Source organism: Hemicordylus capensis, chromosome 4, assembly GCF_027244095.1.
Source record: "Hemicordylus capensis ecotype Gifberg chromosome 4, rHemCap1.1.pri, whole genome shotgun sequence".
NCBI lineage: Eukaryota > Metazoa > Chordata > Lepidosauria > Squamata > Cordylidae > Hemicordylus > Hemicordylus capensis.
Genome location: NC_069660.1, coordinates 216,049,651 through 216,072,498, shown reverse-complemented (window position 1 = coordinate 216,072,498; position 22,848 = coordinate 216,049,651). Strand labels below are relative to the sequence as shown.

At 44.4% G+C, this 22,848-nt stretch overlaps 1 long non-coding RNA gene across 1 annotated transcript; it reads right to left on the bottom strand.

Moving 5' to 3' along the window:
• Positions 1–394: 394 nt before the first annotated feature.
• LOC128322075 (uncharacterized) lies at positions 395–12,459 on the bottom strand. The gene is made up of 2 exons (XR_008305506.1): positions 12,371–12,459; positions 395–531 (listed from the first exon to the last, which is right to left on the bottom strand). It is a non-coding gene; the product is annotated as an uncharacterized LOC128322075 (long non-coding RNA).
• Between the last annotated feature and the right edge of the window lie 10,389 nt (positions 12,460–22,848).

Below are 22,848 nucleotides of genomic sequence, written 5' to 3'. Positions count from 1 at the left end.
GCACCATTGGGCTACAAAAGAGCCCCTGGTGGTGCAGTGGTAAAACTGCCGCCCTGTAACCAGAAGGTTACAAGTTTGATCCTGACCAGGGGCTCAAGGTTGACTCAGCCTTCCATCCTTCCGAGGTCGGTAAAATGAGTACCCAGAATGTTGGGGGGCAATATGCTAAATCATTGTAAACCGCTTAGAGAGCTCCGGCTATAAAGCGGTATATAAATGTAAGTGCTATTGCTATTGCTACAATCTAAACTGCACACTGAGCCTACTCAGATGCATAAAGGAGATTTAGTGTTCCCTAAGGCTAAGCCACGTGATATGTTACTGCCTATGCCAGATTGCTTTACAGAGACAATTAAAGGAGAGTGGGCTATGCCTGCTTTGAATAAAAAACCTATGCCAGCGACTACGTGCATTTACTCGTTCCAGCAAGAAACCACTGATCTGCTCAAGACTCCCAGCACTGATGCACCAATTGTCCAGCTGGTCACTGGGTCCTTGATCCCACGAGATGGTGAAGCGTCTTTGAAGGACCTGTCGGAAAAGAAGGCAGAATTTGCTTTTAGACATGCGCATGACAATTCATCTCTAGCAACACGGTCTGCCGCAGCGGCATCTATGGTGGCAAGGGCCAGTTTATTGTGGCTTAAAGACCTACTTGATGAGACCCTGTCTGATCCAGTGCGCCTAAGGCAGCAATTGGTGAAACTCCAATGAGCCCAGGCATTTGTGGCAGATACCACTTTGGATTCTATTCGTTTCTCCTCTAGAGCATCTGCTGCTGCAGTGGTGGACAGACGCCACCTGTGGCTTGAGGGTTGGCAGGTGACCATAGGAACATAGGAAGCTGCCATATACTGAGTCAGACCATTGGTCTATCTAGCTCAGTATTGTCTTCACAGACCGGCAGCGGCTTCTCCAAGGTTGCAGGCAGGAATCTCTCTCAGCCCTATCTTGGAGAAGCCAGAGAGGGAACTTGAAACCTTCTGCTCTTCCCAGAGCAGCTTCATCCCCTGAGGGGAATATCTTGCAGTGCTCACACATCAAGTCTCCCATTCATATGCAACCAGGGCAGACCCTGCTTAGCTATGGGGACAAGTCATGCTTGCTACCACAAGACCAGCTCTCCTCTCTACAGGTGGACATTACATCAAAGGCAAACCTGTCAGTGGTACCCTACAATAGTTCCAAACTTTTGGAGGATCAGCCCTTAAGGATGTGCTGGTGGAGTCAAAGGATAAAAGAAAAGCAATGCCAACGGCCCCTAAGAAAGGGGATAAAACTACATCAATTCAATTCAATTCATTGCAGCTGTAGGCCATACAGAAAACATACAAAATAAGAAAGACTAAAAACAAAACAGACCAACAATAGAATAGTACATAATAGTAAACAGTGGCTCCTAAAATTTGGATCTTAAGCAGGATCTTAATCTAATAGCAACATAGAAGAATTTAGCCACCATTCCAGCCATTTTGTTCATTTTGCCCTTCATTCAGAGGGCGTGTTAGAGACTTCAGATTGCAGAGGGGAGCCTAATCTCGCCAGCATTTCCCCCCCAAGAATTTTGGAAACTGACAATCTTCCAACCAGGGAAAACAACAAGGAAAGCAACAGTTCTGACGCAGGAATGCCTGCGCTCAGGGGATGTCTCTCAAAATTTTTCCAAACTTGAGAGAAGAGTATGGGGGACAAATGGGTCCTGGAACTGATCAAGTCCGGTTACAGAATTGAGATGAACTCCCTTCCTCGCCCAAGGTTCCTTCCTACCCCCCGCTCTCAATGTTTTTCCAAACATGCAGACGTAAAGTCAGCCATCCAACATCTTCTGGCAATAGGGGCGGTAGAAAAGGTCCCTCCATCTCAGGTGGGGAAGGGTGTTTATTATATTCTGTTCACCATCCCCAAAAGGGATGGCTCCAAAAGAGCCGTACTGGACTTGAAACATCTGAACAAGAGTGTGCATCCACAAAGGTTCCGCATGGAATCCCTGCGTTCCATCATGGAGGCTCTTCATCACGGAGACTTGCTCTCTTCTATTGACTTAAAAGAAGCCTATTTACATGTTCCAATTCATCCAAAAAGCAGACATTTTCTACGCTTCAAATACGCGGGGGTCAACTATCAGTACAAGGCCATTTGGCCTCTGCTTGGCCCCCAGGTTCTTTACTAAGGTCTTGGCACCCGTGATGGCACACCTAAGACTACAGGGCATTTGTGTTTTTTCCTATTTGGATGATTTGCTCGTGAAACCCAGGTCACCAGAGACAGCGGCATCCAACCTGGCGGTGACTCTATCTACCCTGAAACAACACGGGTTCTTAATAAACGAAAATAAAAGCCACCTGATACCTTCTCACAGGCTCTTACATCTAGGGGTCATTATAGATACCATGCTAGATTGACTTTTTCTGCCAGAGAACAGAAGCAAGGATGGCATTCCATGCATGGGAGACACCAGTGCTATCCTTGGCAAGACTCCTGGGCCTAATGATATCCACCTTGGAGGCGGTACCTTGGGCGAGGTTCCACCTCAGGGAACTGCAGTGGTTCCTGTTGCCATTCCAATCAGTCATTGCAAGGAAAAGGAACAGAATGGTGCACATGCCGTCCAAGGTTCAGATGTCTCTTTGCTGGTGGAACTCTTCCAACAATCTATCGATGGAGAAAAGATTTCTAGAGTTTCAAAGGATTATTGTGACGATGGACGCCAGCAACAGAGATTGGGGAGCCCACTGTCATCAGTACTCTGTTCAGGGGAAGTGGACTCCAGAGGAGCGAGCGCACTCAATAAACTGGCTGGAGTTAAGGGCCATCAGACTGTCCTTGCTCAATCTTCTTCCTCATGTGATGGGCCGGGACGTCTTAATAAAAACAGACAATACCACGGCCAAAGCACATGTAAACAGGCAAGGAGGCACGAGGTCATGATCCCTATATCAGGAGTCAGTGCTTCTGATGTCTTGGGCCAGAATGTCATCTGAAATCAATTGCAGCCCACCATGTACAGGGAGACCTGAACTTGATTGCCGATTGGCTCAGCAGAGAGGACCTCCTTCCAGGGGAATGGGCACTGAATCACCATATCTTCGAACAACTGGCACACAGGTGGGAATGCCCTGTCCTGGATTTATTTGCGACACTACTCAATGTGAAGCTACCACTTTTTATCACCAGGTTGCTTGTCAGATGGCGGTGAGGACAGATGCACTGTCCAACCAGTGGCCACAAGGCGTACTGTACGCTTTTCCTCCGATTCCGTTGCTGGCTCGCGTGTTAAGGCGCATAAGGGAATAAGAAGCAGAAATCATTCTAGTAGCTCCCTATTGGCCAAGACGACCGTGGTTTGCTGAACTGATATCCCTCAGCATAGACAAGCCGTGGCATCTGCTGGTCACACTGGACCTGTTACTACAGGGACCAGTGCTACACCCAAATCCAGCTAGGTTTCAGCTAGCCGCATGGAGACTGAGTGGCAGCTGCTGAACAGGCAGGGTGTGACAGAAAAAGTGGCATCCACCATCCTTGCCTCACGTTGCCCATCAACAAATTGAGTGTACCAGTACACCTGGAGGGTGTTTCTCTGTTGGTCTTGCCATCACCATATCGCTAAAGGGCAAGCAACTCTTTACCACCTCTTACAGTTCCTACAAGAAGGCCTAGATAAAGGGTTGAGATCGAACACACTGAGGAGAAAGGCGGCTTCCTTTGTATCGCTCATATCAGGGGGTTCCTCAAAGGCTTCAATAGGACATCCGTTACTTAAGCATTTCCTGAGAGGGGCGACTCTGTTATCACTGCCAGTGGCTCACTGGTTTCCTACTTGGAATTTGAACATTGTTCTGAAGGTGCTACAGCATCCTCCATTTGAACCCATTAGATCTATACCCTTGAGACTACTGTCCCTTAAACTAGGTTTTCTGGTGGCCGTGACTTCGGCGAGGTGAGTTTCGGAATTGAGGGCACTGTCAATTCATAAATCCTATTGTATAATCTCAGAGGATTCAGTACACCTGATACCAGACCCGTAGAGCCATCCAAAGGTGTTATCTGATTTCCATGTATCTCAAGATATATATTTACCATCGTTTTGCCCACATCCAACATATCCTCAAGAGAAGTTGTGGCAAACTGGATGTCCGGCGCTGCTTAAAGAAATATATTGCACGGCCTGCCAGTTTTTGAAAGACAGACGCACTGTTTGTGTCCTATCTACCGGCCTCTATGGGAGAGGCTGTATCTTCAAGGACAATTGCAAGATGGATCAGAGCCTGCATTTCTCTCGCATATGAGGTTCAGCATGTTCGTCCACCTCAGAGCATAGTAGCCCACTCTACCAGGTCTACTGCAACTTCAGCGGCCTTTGCAACCAATGCCCCCATTCAGAAGATCTGTAAGGCAGCAGTTTGGAAGAACCCGTCCACATTTCTCAAACATTACAAATTGGACCTATATGCTCAGGCGGCCTATGGGAGGTGGGTTCTCCAGGGAGTGCTTCCCCAGAAGTAGAGCAAAATGTGGGTTCCCTCCCAGAGACATACTGCTTTGGTATGTCCCACAGAGATGCCTTGATTGCAGCAACCAAGAATGGAGCATTGGTCACTTACCGTGAAGGCTTCTTTTGGTTGCTACAGTCAAGGCATCTTGGCCCACCCGGTACTAAATATATATATATATATGCTTGCTCTGCTCCAGGAGGAATACTCATTACGATAGGTATCATGGTCATGGGAAATGTTATTAGATCTCGTCTCCTATCTTGTTTCTATGCCATGTTACAAGTGGCTTACACTGCCTTCATGTTGGCTACCTGTTTTCCATCTGGTTTGTATTCAGTACAGTCTGCTATATCTGGTTGGGATGTTTCCTTTTCTTATGCTAACTTGGCCTATAAGAACTGGGCGGGCTCTAAAAGGCTTTCTATTAGTTATTTTACATAGTCCTGCCCAGGAGCACGTGATGGGGATAACCCACAGAGATGCCTTGACTGCAGCAACCAGAAGAAGCCTTCATGGTAAGTGACCAATGCCCCGTTGTGGCCAGGACTAGTGAAACTAAGCAAATGTCATAGAGCTATCAAACAGAGAGAGAAGCTAGGTGAAATAACAGGCTAAGGAAAAGGCCTCAAACATATGGTTGCCAGGTTTTCTGCTAGCCATGGTACCTGTGCTTTTAACAGCAATTTGAAGTGCAAACATTAGCACATGCTAATCATGCTGATCTCTACAATGTGATGTTAATCTCCACAATGTGAAAAACTTCACCTGCTAATTTCTACACATCAAAGGTGCAAGGTCAGGCCAGGCTGGGTTTTATCTGATCAGTTCTAGGCACAGAAGGGGTGGAGCAGGACAAATCAAAGGAACAATCAGAGATAGGCTCAGGAAGCTGAGATTACTGATAAGTGAACTCCACTTGATTAGAAATCAAGTCAGCAAATACAAGTATAGTTGAAGAACATTCTAAAGAAGATCAGCTACTATATTTCATTATTTTTCACCATTACTGTTTTGCACATGATAACTTCCCTTCCAGGACACATGCACAGTCTCACAATGCTGCTCCAGAACTGTAATGAAGGGCCAGGGGAGGCAACAGGTCACTTAGGCAATCATGGAATGCTTCCATGTACATTTATTGTAAACAAGCTCATAAGTAGACAGATTTTTAAAATCACCAGAGATGACTCAATTTTCTGCTATTCCCACAAGATTGGCTGCGAAGGAACCCTGTACATGACGGGAGTTAGCCTCCACTATCCTAAAAGCAAGAGCATCCATGTTTACAGCATCCACCAGACCTGCTGTTTACCAATTCCCTAATCCTGTCTAGCGCAAGAGAAATGAACACTTTGCACCCCAACTCCCCTGTGGGGATGATAACTGGAAAACTCCTTGAACTATGGACAGGTGACAGTCTCGAAGCCGCCTCTGCCAGGACGTCTCAGCCTCTCATTGGCTGAAGAGCTGTCAAATTGAGCCTTGTGGTCTAACTCTGATTGGTGGAAGACATGCAGCACCCCTCCAAGTGTTTGCTTAAGAAACTCTTAGTTGTGTGCTGCTTGTGTAAAGCTGTCACCTACTTTCCATCTATTTGCTGAACACCCATCACCATGATATGTAAGTGCTTTGCTTAGACTGTTGAATGTGTTAGGAGCTAAAAATGACTTTTGTTTTATTTCACTACACCCTACCTACTCCCCTACCCACTTTGGTTCCTGTAGTTTAATAAAGTAATCTTTTAGAGAGGACAATCTCACCTCTTGTGTGTGCATGCTCAGAGACTCTGGCGTTGCCACCCCACATGAGCTGACCACTTGGTTGAGCTATTTAAAAGGGAGACTTACCTAAAAGGGGAAATCCAACCTGGCTCCCGCTCTGTGAGGACAGAGGGGACCCGCCAAAGGTTGATTCAGCCCAGACTTGAGTTCTCTCTGGAAGCAGAGAGTGGTGGCAGTGACTACCAGACCTGCACTGGAACAGGGGTGGGTGAGGGAGTGGAACTGCCTAAACTCCAGTGGGTTCTGCTTTACATTGGTTGTCGTAGACCTAGGTCATGTGCACCAGAATGCCTTGGTTGGCATGGGGATGTGAATGTTACTTTTTCAGCCATCATCACTGATTAGTTTGTTGTTCACAAGGCTAAGGCTCCCCCACCAACTAATGAGTCACATGTTGCTTGACTTCAGGGCACACCTGACTCTTTTGAACTTTCCAATCCCTAGGCAAATGGGTTGCTCAGGAGCCAACCAAGATGGTGTTCTGCAAACAACATTCCTATTTTTGAACCAGTTCTAGTCAATCTCAGAAATCAAATGATGCTTTCATGGAGAGTAAGGGGTTAAAGAAATCAACTTTTGAGCATATGCAAATTACAGCTGGCAGTTCTGAGGAACCTAGTCTGATGAATGCAGACAGCACAGGTACACATTCAGCACATAAACCGAGACTTGCTCTGCATTCTGAACATAGGAGGAATTTGAGGGCAAAAGGAAGCTCTCCTTAAAACAGACAGGTATTACAAACTGGGGAAATGTACATTCGAAGCACTTCAGTGGGAAATCACTAGCTGAGATTATACAGACTCAAGACACTGTGTAGGAGAACTGCTAACAAGCCTGACAGCAGTATCTTCCCATTTCCTCTTGCAGGCCTGGTGGGCGGCTGAGGCCAGTGAGACCAGAGCATTAAAATTAGTCCAAATTTTGTTTAATTGATAGAGTAGGCAGCATGATGCTAACCTAAGAATGCAGTTCCTTGTTGCAAGGTTCTGCCTCATGGCGAAAGGCAGGATATATATATATACATTTCATTAACAGAGAGCAGGCACTGTAAAGAAGCCACTTCCACGGAGTCTGGTTGCTGGCATGCTTCATTAAAGACACATGGTGTACATTGTGACATGTCAATCTAGCTCCCCAATGTCAGACCGTAAAAATTAATTAGGCACTAGAAAAGTTGTTAGATTTAGTATCAAAGCTACCAGTCTAAAAGACATACATTTAATGGGTGGGCACTGGTATTACTAATTTAGTACAAATTAGGAACTGATAAAGATAGTAAGAAAGAAATGGGTACCTAGAATCAGTATAGTTGGAGCGTACGTGATGATCAATACTATACCACTCTTCCAGTGTACTACAATAATATGAACTTTTTAAAACAATGCTGAAAGATATTCAGAGGCTATAGAGTCTTCCTATCCTATTCAGCAGAGCAAAGGTACTTTGGGTGAGGTAAACCTGACTGAATCTGCGTTCATTTAAAAAGTGAACTTGGGTACAGGCCTCTCAAATGCATGGTACAGAGATAGGAAATGTGTTCAACATAACGTGTGAATAACTGTTCCTGTGTACAGATCTGTACCTGTGTATACTGTACACTCATTATACGAGTGCTGAACATAATGTCTGAATAGGGCTCATGAATTAAGAGATCCTATGGAAGAATGACCAAAATTGATACATTGGAGGGCGGATTGTTTTCATGACTCAGTGTAAGCAGAATACAAAGAGAGCAAAATTCCCTTTGCTGCTGACTTGCTACTCAGCTCTGCCAGCATTTGTTAACATTCTGAGCTTGACTTTATGGCTCCTCCTTCATTATCTCTCTCCTTTCCCTCCTTGCGTACGACAAATTGTAGTAACCTCCACAGAAGGAGAGCAATAATAATCATGTAGAAGTTTAGCCTCTCGTCTGCTCCCACATGACTCAATATGACACATTTCCCATTCATCCGCTGATTTACTATTATCATCAGCCCAGGCCAGCAGTAAACTTTTAACAGGTTTCTGTATTAGCCGCTGTGGCAGCATTTGAACACAAGCTGACAAGGTTTTAGCTGACTTTGGTCTTCCAAAGGGCTGTGCACTTCAACAAAGGACTAGAAGAATCATGAGGCTTTTGTCAATTCCTAAGGGGTGCCACAATCAGGTTAAAGAGATGGGAGTGGTGAGGGAGAAGAAATCTTTGGAGGTCTTTTGTTTATCTCGAAATGGCCCCTCTTCCCTTTCACCCCTGGCCTTTGCTATCTTTGCTGAGATAACAATTTTAAGATCCTGCACAAAACGATGGATGGGTTTCCCTCACACCTCCACAAAATGCTTCATTTTGGAGGGTTGCTTTATTTAGACCAGACTTTTTTTTAAAAAAAAAATTACAAAAACAGAAGTTAGCAGCACATCAATCATCCTGTGTCTATTGCAAAGCATGTGTAAGATGAGATAAAGGCAAGACAGTTTGACAAACTGCTAGCAGTAACGGGGAGAGGGGAGAAGGAAAGGAAAAGCGAGAGAACAGAGCAGGGGTGGGGGAGAGAAACAAACACACACACATGCTATTAGTGGCCTTGTTCAGAATGATGTCAGACTCTGCAGAGAAGAAGAGTATCAAGGAAATATTCCTAAACTTTTCAGGGTCTGTTGACTGCTACACACACCAAGTACATAATGTAGTGGAGGTAATAAATGTCCCAGTCATGAAGAGAGCATTGCATCAGTTTGGGAGAGCAGCCAGAAAATCTTTCTGGCAGCCAGCAGATGAACTCAGACTCTAAAATATTTACATGATAGATGGCCAAGCCCAGGAGGAAGGCCCTGTTATTACAGAATTTATAGTCTTCTCACAGTGCTGCACGCTGTATTTTCTGCTCCTCAGTCCCCGTGTGGCCAACTTTGCAGACACAGGCCGTGATGCTACTCTATGCAGGATCCACAGTAACTGATGCCACCAATTGTTTATTCACAAGCCACACTACAGAAAGAGATACAAACCCTCCCTCCTGCAAATTCCCCTGGCTGACAATATTATGAGGAATATTACTCAATGTAGTCCCATTGAAATTAAAATGACAAGTTAGGGACTACTCTGGGTGATCTTCCTCATCATGTCAGCCACTAAATTTTGAAATATGCTTCTACTGACAGCTTGACTTTATTAATTCTCCCCCCTCATTTCAAGTTGTATTAGAAATGGTGGCCAGCATGTATTTTCTAGCCCAAATTAAGCATTTTTAAGTCTTACCAATTTCAATGGAAGATATATGCAACCAACCTATTCTTGCAACCTATATATGGCTGCAAGTACATAAGTGAGTTCAACAGGGCTTACTTTGAAGGAAGAGTACATAGGATTGTGGCCTTAAGTACATGCATCTCTCCCCCATTGAAATCAGTGGTACTTAAGAAGAGCTTTACATTGCTTGGCCATATCCAATAAGTTTGGCAGTCTCTATCCCAGAGCTCACTGAAATATTTCAGTGAATAATGTGGCAGTTCACTGGAGGGCTACCTGATGTGGTCACTGAGCACTAGGGATGTGCACAAAACCAGTTTTGCTGGCCTCTCTCCAATCTGAACCAAATTTCAGCCAACCCGGCCTGTTCCAATTTTGTGCCTATTCAAACCAGACCCATTCAAACTGAGCTGTTCCGAAATGGCTTGGAGCCCTACTGGTAAAGGGGAATCTGGTGAGGATTCCCCTTTACCAGAGAGGAGGGCACGGGGGGAGACTTCCCTATAGGGAGAGCAGGTGGGAGGAGGGTAAGCAACTACTCACAAGTGCCACCACTGGCCACAGGGGGAGGTGGGGGAAGCTCCACCCCCACCAGCCACCCCTGGAGTAGGCAGGGCTGGTGGTGGCCCAACTCAGGTCTCTGCGTACATGTGGAGGCCATTTTACTGACCTCTGTGCATGCACGGAGGTCAGTAAAAATGGCCTCAATGTGTGTGCAGAGGCCCGAACTGGGCTGAAGAAGGCCCAAACCAGAGGAGGAGGGATGAGGGGAGCCACTGCCCACCCCCCTCCCAATGGCACTTGTAAGTATTTACTTAACCCTCCTCCCACCTGTTCTACCTTTAGGGAAGCCTCACTGGATTCCTCTTTACCATTAGGGCTCCGAGCCAGCTAGATTCAAACTGGTTCGGTTTTACCTCAAACCTGTCAAAGTAAGCCAGCTCAACATTGCGCCCCCGGCTCAAATCGAGCCGGCTCTCACACCCCTACTGAGCACTGCTGAGTGGGAGGAGGAGGATTGCAGAATGGTGTCTCAAAGCAATGGCAGAGGCACAGAGACTGCTACTTCAGCCGTGTGCATGCACACAGATACTGCATGGGCAGAAGATCCCAGCGTGGGCCGCTGACATTATGGTCCATGCCTGTGCAGGCCTCTGCTATCCACTCAACAGCTGAGCATGCCTAAACATTGCTGAGGTCGCAGCCCATGCCCTGCGGTGCTTTCTCATAGGTATGTTAGGTTCCATTCCCTCATGAAGCCACACGCAGTCATGGGAACTGGTAGCACTCCAGCAAGATGCTGCCCAAGCTGTCACTGTGAGCTTCAGTAGTGCATTGCTTATCTCTGTTGAACCACTTGAAGAAATTGGCAGGTGCCACTGCTCAGGTGGCAGCTTAGCAGAAGCAACGGGTTAAACATAGGAAGCTACCTTATACAGAGTCAGACCTATCTAGCTCAGTATTGTCTACACACAGACTGCCAGCGGCTTCTCCAAGGTTTCAGGCAGGAGTCTCTCTAAGCCCTATCCTGGAGATGGCAAGGAGGGAACTTTGAACTTTCTGCATGCAAGCCTGCAGATACTCTTCCCAGAGCGGCCCCATCCCCTACGCTTATAGCGCTCACATGTGGTCTCCCATTTAAATGCAAACCAGGGCAGACCCTGCTTAGCAAAGGGGACAATTCATGCTTCCTACCACAAGACCAGCTCTCCTCCGATCTCCAGCCACCAACCTTACCTACTACTTCATTGGCAGGTGGGCAGCCTACTGCTGCTTGGGCTCCTCCTCCCGCTTCCATCCATGCTGTTCCCTGCCTTTTGAAAAAGGAGGGGATGAAGCAGAAGGAAGTGTGGAGCCCTTCATATACTTCCTTCCTCTCTGCTCCCCACCCCCTGCCCTTTCAAATGACAGGAAGCTAGAGAGGCCAGCAGCAGGAGGACAATAACAATAGTGGTGGCCACTGCCATCATCTCCTCAGGCTCGGGAGATCAGGGTGGCGGGGTGGAGAAATGGGGGGAAATTGGTGTGTGGTATGCTTTGTGCACAAGGGAGGCCTAAGTTAGGACTGTAAAAATTGCTTAACAATTTAGAAACAAAAAAACAAAACCACCAGCAGAACTTATGCTTTGGTATAGCAAAGAAGAACACAATATTACATTATTCTACTGGCTAACCTTGTATCCAACAATATTCACAAAAGCAGACAGATCACTTAGTGATCATCACTAAAATTATCCATATTTATCTGAATAGAAAATGACTCTGCATTTAAGACAACCTTAAATGCAGGACAACCAACCCTTTAAAAACAGAGGTTATCGAAAAAGAAAAGGACTGAATTTAAGATGACCCCCTGATTTCTAACTTGGAAAAAACTAGTCTTGGATCTGGGTAAATACAGTAGGGATGTGCACAAACGGGTTCGTGCATTCCCGGGAGGCGGGGGGGTACCTTTAAGGAGCAGGGAGGGTGCCCACCCCCCCCAGTTGCTTCCCCCCACTGGTGATGTCTCAAAAAATGATGGTGGGGGGCTGCTGCATACCTCCGTGCAGTCCCGGACAGCGTCATACGGGAAGTGGTCAGTGAGTGTGCGCATGTCACACACACGCACATGCACCGGCCACTTCTAGTCTGACACTGACCAGGGCTGCAAGAAGGTATGCTGCAGCCCCGCACCAGGCTTTCTGGAGACAGCGCTGGCAGGGGAAAAGCGGCGGGAGGGATGGGCACCCTCCCTGCTCCTTAAAGGTAACCTCCCATCTCCAAACCAGTCTGAACGTCGGACTAGTTCGGCAGTCTGTAAAAGGACCTGCTGGACCAGTGCATACACATCCCTAAAATACAGTACTTGCAAATCTTACCTTGCACATCTGCGCTGCCTGTAATATTTATTTAGGAAGCTTCATTGAAGAAATAAGTGTCTTGTAAGACTTTGAGCAGAACAGGCCCTAGCAAAAGCAAACAGGATATTAGATAAAACCCAGTCATGATAGGAAGGTGAATCAGACCAGTAATAATCCCAGTAAACACCCATTAAACATTAAACTGGCAGGTTTAGCCTGATTCAAGAGATCTTAAATTCCGCCAGTGCTAATCCCTGCCCACCAGTAGTATTTGGCTGCCTGTATACATAAACCCTTTAAGGTACAGAATCTTGCCTTGTCTTATCATCTGACAGACTGGTTCACTGGCCAGTGTGTTTAGTAGCAATTTAACAAATCTCACAGCAGCTTCAGAAAAAGTACATCTTAAATTATTATCTTGTCAGGTACACGTCATGTGATATAAGAACAAATGTGATGGATTATTCTGTTTTGAGTTTGAACATGTTTAGCTAGTAATAATGTCTGCCTCAGAAATGGAAAATGAACTGTTATTGGGGACTAAATAATAAACAAAATATTTGCCAAACGTGGATGCAGAATTATATGCACTGATTGTCTGATACATTATCTATGCAAATGTATTTGCCTTTAAAAGTACTGACAATGGATACTGAACTTTGAATTTAAGATAATCTCTGCCCATTTCCCATGTGACCCACTATTGCATCTAGGGTTGCCAACATTTTTACCAGCACCTGCTATCACGGAGCCTTCGACAGCAATTTGATCCGCAAACATTAGCAGAAGGTAATGTATATCCCGATGCCACAAAAAGCTCCGCTTACTGATTTCTGCAGAACAAGCTGCTGCTATAAAGGCACAGGAACAAGCCAGGATTTTTTTCCTGATCAGCTGGAAATCCTAGTGGCTTTTTACATAATACACTAGAATTGAAGTATATTTTTCCTAGGGTGAGCAACTGATTCTGTGAAATATGGATAAAAATCCTTACTAGGAGGACTGAGAAGACTTACTACTGGTATATATTAGCTGCAATTTCTACAAGGAGGTGATCATTCATGGTAATCCATAACTGAGCATTATGTAATCCAATCTTACACATATTTACTCACTCAGAAGTCCCACTGAGTTCAATGGGACTTATTCCCAATAAGATTTGCATAGGATTGGAGGTCTCATTTATTTCAGCAGGAGACAGTTAAGCACATACTTAATTTTCCATTTAGATTAGAACAATGGGATTTAAAAGTTTCTGTTGTTGGCTGGGCTGGGCCTCATAATTCCATTGTATGCCTCTTTCACCCCTTTCTTCCTTCTCAGCACATCACTGATTTCTCTCTCTTCTGATTGTCCATTTTTTAATTATTCTTCACGTGGAACAAGTTGTTTGATGCCATGCTTTATCTTTTTGAATCTGTGTTAAGCACCTTGCTACTGGGTTTTTTGTTTTCTCTACCTGTTCATGTGATATGCAATGCAGGCATCTTAGGATACATGATGCTTAATTTAGATGCTGCCTTCCTGTGAATTGCTGCAGCCAAAATGCAATCCCATTTTCACTTCTGCTTTTGATAGGCTCTTTTACTTTAAAGTCCTTTCCAAGTTTCCTCCCTGGCCTCAAGTGCAGCCATTAATTCTGCCTGGATCAGAAGATGTATTGCTTTTGAGTCAGTCTAGTCTACTTATCTTCTCTGCTCATTGAACCCAAAGTTCATGTGCCTTTAGTTTAACACCTCCTTATCAACACACAGTGCAAGTATTCACTGATGATCTTAATTCTTCCTGTTTCCTTTCCATGCTTTCTTATCATTCTAACTTTCCTTTGGAATAATCTTCAGCTGCAATTTTACTAATAATATAAGGTTGCATGCGGATGTGTCGCCCTGCAAACAGGGGTCACAATGGCTTTTTCAGCTGCAGAATGAGATCAGCTTCCCTTCTACTTCGCCCCTCAAATGACACATGTGCATATTTGCTCCAAAACCAATGCTGATTTCCTCTTTTTCTCTCTCCCATGCTTCAAGCAGGATGTCTGCCGTTCGAAACTTTTTATTATTCTCAAGCATCTTGCATTGAAAATGACAGTCTACTTCAACAGCAACATTCAGGTTTAACTGTTACATTTGCTCACTGTCTTGCATATGGGAACCTCACATGCAAGCGGTCTTGCATGGTCTTGCAGGATTGGGAGAAATAATGTAGGCTGAGGAATAGTGCCAGCTGTACAATTGGGGGAGGGGGGCCTTGGGAAAGACATATTCAGTGTCCCCGCTTTGAAGGGGAGCCCTGAAAGTTAAGAAGGGGGGTCTTTGGGGATCTGTTTTTCAAAGATCCAACTTTTTTTAAATAAAAATGTAAAAAGAAAAGAAAACAGCTCCAAGGAAACGTGAGAACTGGCTTTATGGCCCTTGTGACAATCACAAAGCCTTTATGAGGGCCAGCCAATGAGTGCTGTGAACAGCCCCTTCAGCTACAAACTGGAAGGTGTGCAACTGAGAATTTTCTTACATGACTTCTGACTTTGGGTTCTCTGCACAGCATGAGAATCACAGCACTGTTTCACCAGCTGGCCCTTTACTGACCTTGGTGTCCCAGCAAATACCAACCATCCTACCAAAAATTAAAAATACTTCTCTGCAACATGGGGCACAAGATTACTAGTATATTGTATACATCACATGCTATATATTTAACCTGTTACTTTTAAAATCTGGAAATTCAGAGTCATGTGCTGGGCAAGAACTAGAAAATGCTTCCACAACTGAAAAGGACAGTTTTTAGTCACTTGCATTCCAGAACACACATTTTACTCTGGTTTTTTTGTGATCTGGGATGGACATTCTTAGGGTCATCCACACATTATATGTTCAGGTGTACAGCTAAACATGTAACGAATGGATACAGCAAACATGCATCATACTGGTACACTCGACAAGAAGTCTGATTGAGTATGCCTTTGAATAAAGTATGAAATGGTCCTTTGTCTAAAATTATTTTGGACCAAAATATGGCTTCTTTAGCATTTCTCAACACACCACTAAAAGTTCCTTGCTTTTACCATGCTGCAATTCCTATAATCTGGTATCTTTTTCTACATCCTTTTGTTCTGTAGGCTCTTTGTTGGTTTCTTTTCTTGTGCTTTCAGTCACTTGCTGACTAATTTATTGACTAAGTCACAATCTTTGCCTCAATATTAGTTTTTATCAGCTAGCGCTGTTGTCCATGGTTTCCTTAAGGCAATTGTATGGGTCTTCAATTTTGTGTGTGTGTGTGTGTGTGTGTGTGCGCGCGCGCGCACATACGCACGTACACTCAGGTGCACTGGGAAAATAGTTAACATCTTACATTTTTATTCCCCCTAATGTATAAAGTTTGATAGGTGTAAACTTGTCAGGGAATCTCAGTCCCAGGGGACTCCAGCACCACATCCAAGAGTAGACTGTCCCAGCTAGATCAGGTAGGGAGAAAAATGGGCAATGGTTGAGCAGTGCACAAATAGAAGAAAAATTGGACATCAGTTTTCAGGCAGATGCGCACAGATTCTGATGGTTGCTGGATAAGACACCTAGACAGAGGAATGGAATTATGACAGACTACCACAACATCACCTCCCCATTCATCCAGTCTGGGCTGCTATTGAATGGAGGAACCTAGTGAACACAACTGGGAGAAATTTGGCTTCTCAGTTCATCCAGCCAGGACTCCGTTATACATGCCAGATTGGTATGCTCATCCCTGGAAAGCTATGGTCTTTCCATTTAACAGTCTGGTAATTAACAGCAGCATCCTGTCAGACCCAGTGGTCTAATACCATGATACTGAAAAGACCCAGGATTGAGAGAAAAACCAGAAGATGAAATAACTCTGCAATGACTGCAACATCTTTCCCTGGAACAGCATGTTCTGCTTCCACTGCCATACTTCCCCCCCGATCACTACACTCTGGATAGTAGCACCCACAGTATCACTCCCCTACCCAAAGAACATATTCTCTTCTCCTTTCATGCAGATCCACACCACAGAATTCCATAAGGTCTCCACACACACAAAATTTAACTGCTCAACAAACTACAAGTTCCAGAATGCTTTGGGGAAAGCCAGGATAGCTAAGCTGGCATAAAACCAACGTAAATTATAACTGATATAACCAAAAAGCCCGTGAAATGTTGCATTTTTATGTGGGAATGCCAGGTTCACATACCTGCTAAACTATGAAATAAAGTAAAGTGTGCCGTTGAGTGGGTGTCGACTCCTGGCAACAGGAGTTGTCTTTGGTTGTCTTTGGTAGAATACAGGAGGAGTTTACCATTGCCATCTCCAACACAGTATGAGATGTTGCCTTTCAGCTTCTTCCTATATCACTGCTGCCAGATATAGGTGTTTCCCCTAGTCTGGGAAACATACCAGCGGGGATTCAAACCAGCAACCTCTGGCTTGCTAGTCAAGTCATTTCCCGGCTGCGCCATTAGGTGGCTGCAAGCTATGAAATAGCCTGGGCTAAATTCCCCTCTTTCAGGTTAACAGCCTTCAGAGTATTGTTGTGATGATAAAGGGGAAGGTAACAGGGGGTGCAAGGCCATTCCCCCTGCCTTGCTGGGACTCACCAACTGGCCCCTTTGCCTCCTGTGGAAACTCCAGCCCAGACAGGGAGCAGCCTGCCTGCCTGCTCGAATGTTGCTAAGATCCAGCTGGTTGGCTGCCAACCTCCCAGATTGTTGAACTGCACCACCTGTCCCTTGTCCTGGGAGCAGCTTGTGGGAGGAGTGGCTTTTGGGGCTTGCCGGTTTAAAAATAAGGAGGCTCACCAAAGGTGTAGCCGTTGACCTGCCTGTAGGTGGCCAGGCCTTTGGGACGGGCTTTTGAGGGTGAGACTGAGGCTGGGGGATTGGGTTGTGCCAGGCCTTTTGCAAATATGTGTTTGGGCTCTCTTGAGTGGGATGGTGCGGGGGATGCACCCGGAAGTTATGGGACAGCTATTACTGTAGGGGAACTGGTGCTGGCACTGGCCATTAAAGGGGAAGGGAAATCAGTAATGTAGCAACTGTTTCCACTTCCAACTACTATGTCAGCTCTCAGGCCTCAGGGAGCAGCCTCAGTGGCCCACATAGTCTGGCCTTGCTCCTCTGCAATGCCAGGTCAGTTCAGAATAAGACTGAAATTGTCCACGATTTGATCATGGATGAGGGAGCTGACCTGGCATGTATAACTGAGACCTGGTCGGGGGAGGTGAGTGTTCCAGGGTGGGCTCAGCTTCTCCCTCCAAGTTACTCTGTCATAGAGCAGGCTAGGGGAAGTGTGTGTGTGTGTGTGTGTGTGTGTGTGTGTGTGGAGTGGCTGTGGTCCATAAGAATACCATTTCCCTTACCAGGGCCCCTGTGAGACAGTTGAACCAGCTCCATTTGAAGACTTATGCGATAGTTGTGCATGCAGCGAAAAAGAGACTTTGGTCTGCACACATTGCAACTGCAAGTTCACACTCAACAGAGCTATCCCAGGTTGTGAGGAGTTTAGTCTCTGCTTTTATCAATCAGAAATTCAAGAGCATTGCAGATCTAAAGTTTACCAGTTGAATACATTCAGGGTCCAAATTTTCCCATTAATCTAGCCAACTGTGAAGTCATTTCAACTCTTTCCACTGTGATGTAAACTGAGTGCTCTACATAACATTTTAATTTATCATTTTGAGACAATTGTCCCATTACCCACATAATTTTTCTCTCATATTTATCATTCACTATACAAAAGAAAAAGAAATCATCTTCAAATATTTTGATCTGGATTCCCTCTTTAAGAGATAATGGTAACTGACAGTTTGAGGTTTTGGGGTTTTTTTAAGAACACTTATTAATGCCAGGAACAGAAATACAGCAAGACAGAAAGATAATTCATTGGAAGAGCTGACAAAATATAGAATGTGGTGTGTGTTTTTTTAACCCTTGTCTTTAAAAAATATGTAAGCGCTGGTGGAAACCCTTTCACATTTGCCCTTTCAACAATTATTTTTTTTGGTGGGGGTAGGCAACAAAGATAATAGCACCAAAAAAGAGAGACACTAATCACAGATTTTACAAACTATCAAATAAAAAGTGACTGTGAAATTCCAGCCGAAGAAGCTAACAGTGAGATTAAGTGGATTAGTCCACTGTAAAGGAATCTGCGGAATGCTGCCTGCATGTGCTTTTGTTGTGGATTACGCAGAAGCAATGTTATGGTTTTACATCTCTCAGAAACATATGGATGCAAGTCCCACCCCCCCACAGCAATTCCCCAGCATGTCATTCTACTATTCTGAGGCTGCTGATTTCAGCAGATATAGGACTGCTGAAAGCAAATCTCTCTCCTACCATTCTAAGACATCAGGCTATCCCAATCAATTCAGACTATATTTGCATACACACACTGGCAAAGTCACAGCCAATTCTTTTCTTCTCTCTACTGGTCCAGAAGCAACATATATCAACAATTTTAGGTGAAAATTGGCTGGGTTTCCCCCCCCTTTTCTTTAAAGAAAAGAACATATTCTGTATTTAACTGGTATTACATGCCTTCCCTATCATTCCAACAAAAGCCAAACTTGTAATTCAGAAAATGCACACACCCCACCTTCCCATGGTGTCAAACAGTAAAGAGCTGCAATGCTAAGTGGGTGACCTTAGACTAGGCAATATCTATATCGTTTGCCTAGTTTATAGGGTTGTATAAGGAAAAAATGAGGAGGGATTATGGCAGCGGGTAGGGAACAAAATTGTAACAAATTATTCTGGTAAGAACTAATCTGCCTCCTTTCCTTTCACTATAATCTTAACTGATAATTACCATCCTCACAAGTTAGCCCACTTCAGCATTAAATGTTCACACATCCACCATCCTGAATTGGGGTGGGTTACATCATCACAAACAATGCCTATGAGTTGTCCCTATGTGTCCCTACAGCTGTTCCAAATTTGGTTCAAGTCAGGTGGTACACAAGTTAGCCCACTTGCGCCTCAAACATTCATGTGTCCACCATCTTGAACTGGGCTGGATGACATAATCACAAACTAAGCCGTTGAGGTGTCCAGTTGATGGGACACACACACACACACTGCCTGGGTGATCTCATAAGCTTACTTTCCTTAAGGAAAGTAGGCTAAAAAATGAACAATGTCCTCAGGCACCACTTGATAGCACAGTTTTTAGCCTACTTTCCAGTAGGCTTATGAGATCACCCGGCATTCCATGTGTCATGAGATCACACGGCATTCCACCCCCCACCTCCCTTCAACTTCACAACACCTGGACCAATATGAACCAAATCATGTACAGTTTAGGGACACATAGGGACACCTCAACGGCATAGTTTGTGATAATGTAATCCACCTCAATTCAAGATGGTGGACACGTAAACTTTGAGGCACAAGTGGGCTAACTTATGAACCGCTTGGCCAATTGGAACCAAAAATGCTACAGCTGTAGGGGGACATGGGGAAACCTCAACAGCATAGTTTGTGATGATGTCATCTACCCTAATCCAAGCTGGTGAACGCAAGAACGCTTAAGGTGGAAGTGGGCTAATTTGAGGACTGACTAACCAATTTGAACCAAATTAGGTACAGTTGTAGTGAGTGACACACAGGAACACTTAAATGGCATAGTTTGTGATGTCATCCACCCCAATTCAGGATGGAGAATGCTTAAACCTTTGAGGTGCAAAAGGGCTAATTTGTGAACCACTTGACCTATTTGAACCAAATTTGCTACAGCTGTATGGACACATAGGGATGCCCCAACGGTGTAGTTTGTGAAGATGTCATCCAATCCAGGATGGCGGATGTGTGAACTTTTGAGGCACAAGTGTATTAAGTTGAGGACTCTCTAACCTATTTGAACCAAATTAGGTACAGTGGTAGTGAGTGACACACAGGGACACTTCAATGGTGTAGTTTGTAATAATGTCATCCACCCTGATCCAAGATGGTGGATGCATGAACATTTGAGGCACAAGAGATCTAACTTGTGGACCTCAATTTGAACCACATTTAGTCCAGTTGTAGAGACAGTGAAAGGAAAGTAGGCAGATTAGTTCTTACTAGAACAACTTGTATGCTATATCATATTGTCCATCCTCAGAACTGCATTGCTTTGGGGATGGGCTACTGCTCAACAGTAGAGCACATGCTCTGTATACAGTATCTTGTTCCCCAGCATCTCCTGTGGAAAATCTCAAGTAGCAAATTGGGAAAGACTTTTGCCTGAGGCCCTGGAGAATGATGGGGTGGTCATCAAAGTATAGTATCAGCTTATAAGGTACAAAAGGATGACTGTGTATAAGGCAGCTTTGTATGTACATACATATCTATGTACAGTATTCCATTTGGTATTTAGAACTCATGCTCATCATTTCCAGTTTTGCTTCTACATAATTCAGAAACACAGTCCAGATGAGCAGGAAGTCTGCAGGTTTTGCCATTCCACGGTGAGTTTCAACAATTGTGTGGTGTTTGGGCCCCCACCCCGTGATGGCAATGTCCCATGTATTTAGAATATATCGCTGGATTTTAGTTATGTGACCCTCACAAAACTGGGCTAAAACTAGCTTGACTGCAGAAAGTAAATGAATTATAAGATCACTATGGTTGGTTGGTTTTTAAAGAACAGTTTAGACCAGACTTTCACTGATATTTAGTAACATTAAAATTTTTTTTTCCCCAAATGAAAAAGAAATAAGTTGATTTTTTATTTGTCATATTGAATATACTGACATAAATTAGTATGTGAAGAAAGCAAAATCAAGCCATGAAAAAAACAGCAAGGTCTTACAGATAAATAAGCCAAGTATTTCAGGCCAGAATTAACAGTTTCTATTAGCAGTCAGTAATAAATTAATACAGCCCTAGGAAATCTAAAGCCACTGACATGGTATCTCTCATTTGGTTCTAAATGGAACTCTAGATAACCTACTTTGAACAGTAATGTGTTCTCAGCATGTGGGAATTAACTGCTCAATATAATAAGTACTATTGAATTTCCCATCTCTGTACAGATAAAGAGCAACCACCCCCACCAAAAAAAGGAAGGAAAGAAAGGAAAACAACAACCCAGCAGTAACAGTAACAGAATGGGGTTTTTTAAAGCAAACAAACCTGCTTTTCATTGCGTCCTTTAAATGTTATAGGTTAAAATAATCTTAAAGGGCTTAAAAACAGCAATTAAATCTTTCCAAGACTGCTTTCCAAGACTGCAGCTGAGAAAACGAAAGCAGGCCTAAGTGCCATACCGTGCTAGTCTTGCTAATAACTCTCTGTGAAAAATCTCATTAATTCAGTCTGGCTCCTCAGATCAGCCGCTAAGGCCTTGTATTGTCAGTCATCCTCTGGCCTTTTCAGAATTTCCATAGCCTAACTAGCAGTGTCTCCATGGAAACCAAGCAGCTATGCTTTGCACATCCTTGGAACTTTTTGTTCTTGACAAAGCTTGAAAAATCACATGCAGCAAGGAGAGTTTAACACAGTGAACTAAATCCTGACCTGCACTTTTAAAATGATAAACCCCAGCATACTAACTTTATTAGAAATTATTTCCTTACAAGATATTTGGTTAAGCTGGCAAACGCTGTAACCAGACAACATACTGAGAACACATCTTTAAGCGTAGAGAGAGGAGATGTGAGCAAGCAAATAAATAAAGGAGAGGAAAGGCAAGGCACAGAGCTGCGCAGACTAGTTCTGGCTTTGACGTGGAAACACATAGACAGAGCGAAAAAGTGTACAGTCACATTTTCCTAGAAGCGTCATCCTCTGACAAGCCCACTCCTAAACCACACAAAATGCCTGTTCATGCATCTGGAATGCAAGCTGCCACATTGCCACACATGGCAAGGGGGTCACTGATTTCATGCCCCATGTAATCTATTAGCAAGGCCCAGCAAGATGGCAACATACTGCTGGTATGCTATATGGATGGAAAACTGCTCTTTGAAAATCTAAAGCCATTACTTGCATCTAGTAAAATCTTCCTTGTGATGATACTGAATACTTATAGTTGAAATCTCACCCTGTCCCGCAGTTGGTCATTGTAGAAAAAATCTTTTTAAAAATTCATTTCTCAGTCTCCTCTATCTATATAAACAGAATCTAAATAGCAAACACTGATATTGGCGAGAGACACGCGTCCCCACACTTATGCCCATATATCGGATTAAGACATGACCATACATCTGCAATCCAGTAAACAATATATATCAGTCTTTCCAGAATTTCTTCTGGATACATTGGTTTTCTTCTTTAGGACAGCCATTCACAGGGGTGGGTCTCTCATGAGGCAGATTGAGGCAATGGCCTCAGGCAGCAAACATGCTGCAGGGCAGTGAGTGCAGGTGCCCTCACCACAGGGGTCACCCCCACCTGCCTGCTACTGGGCCACTGCCTTTCTCCTCTCAGCTACTTCTTCCCTACGCTTTCTCCTTGCTTTCACCCCACCAGGGTATGCTCTGCCCACCTCACTAGCCCTGCTCT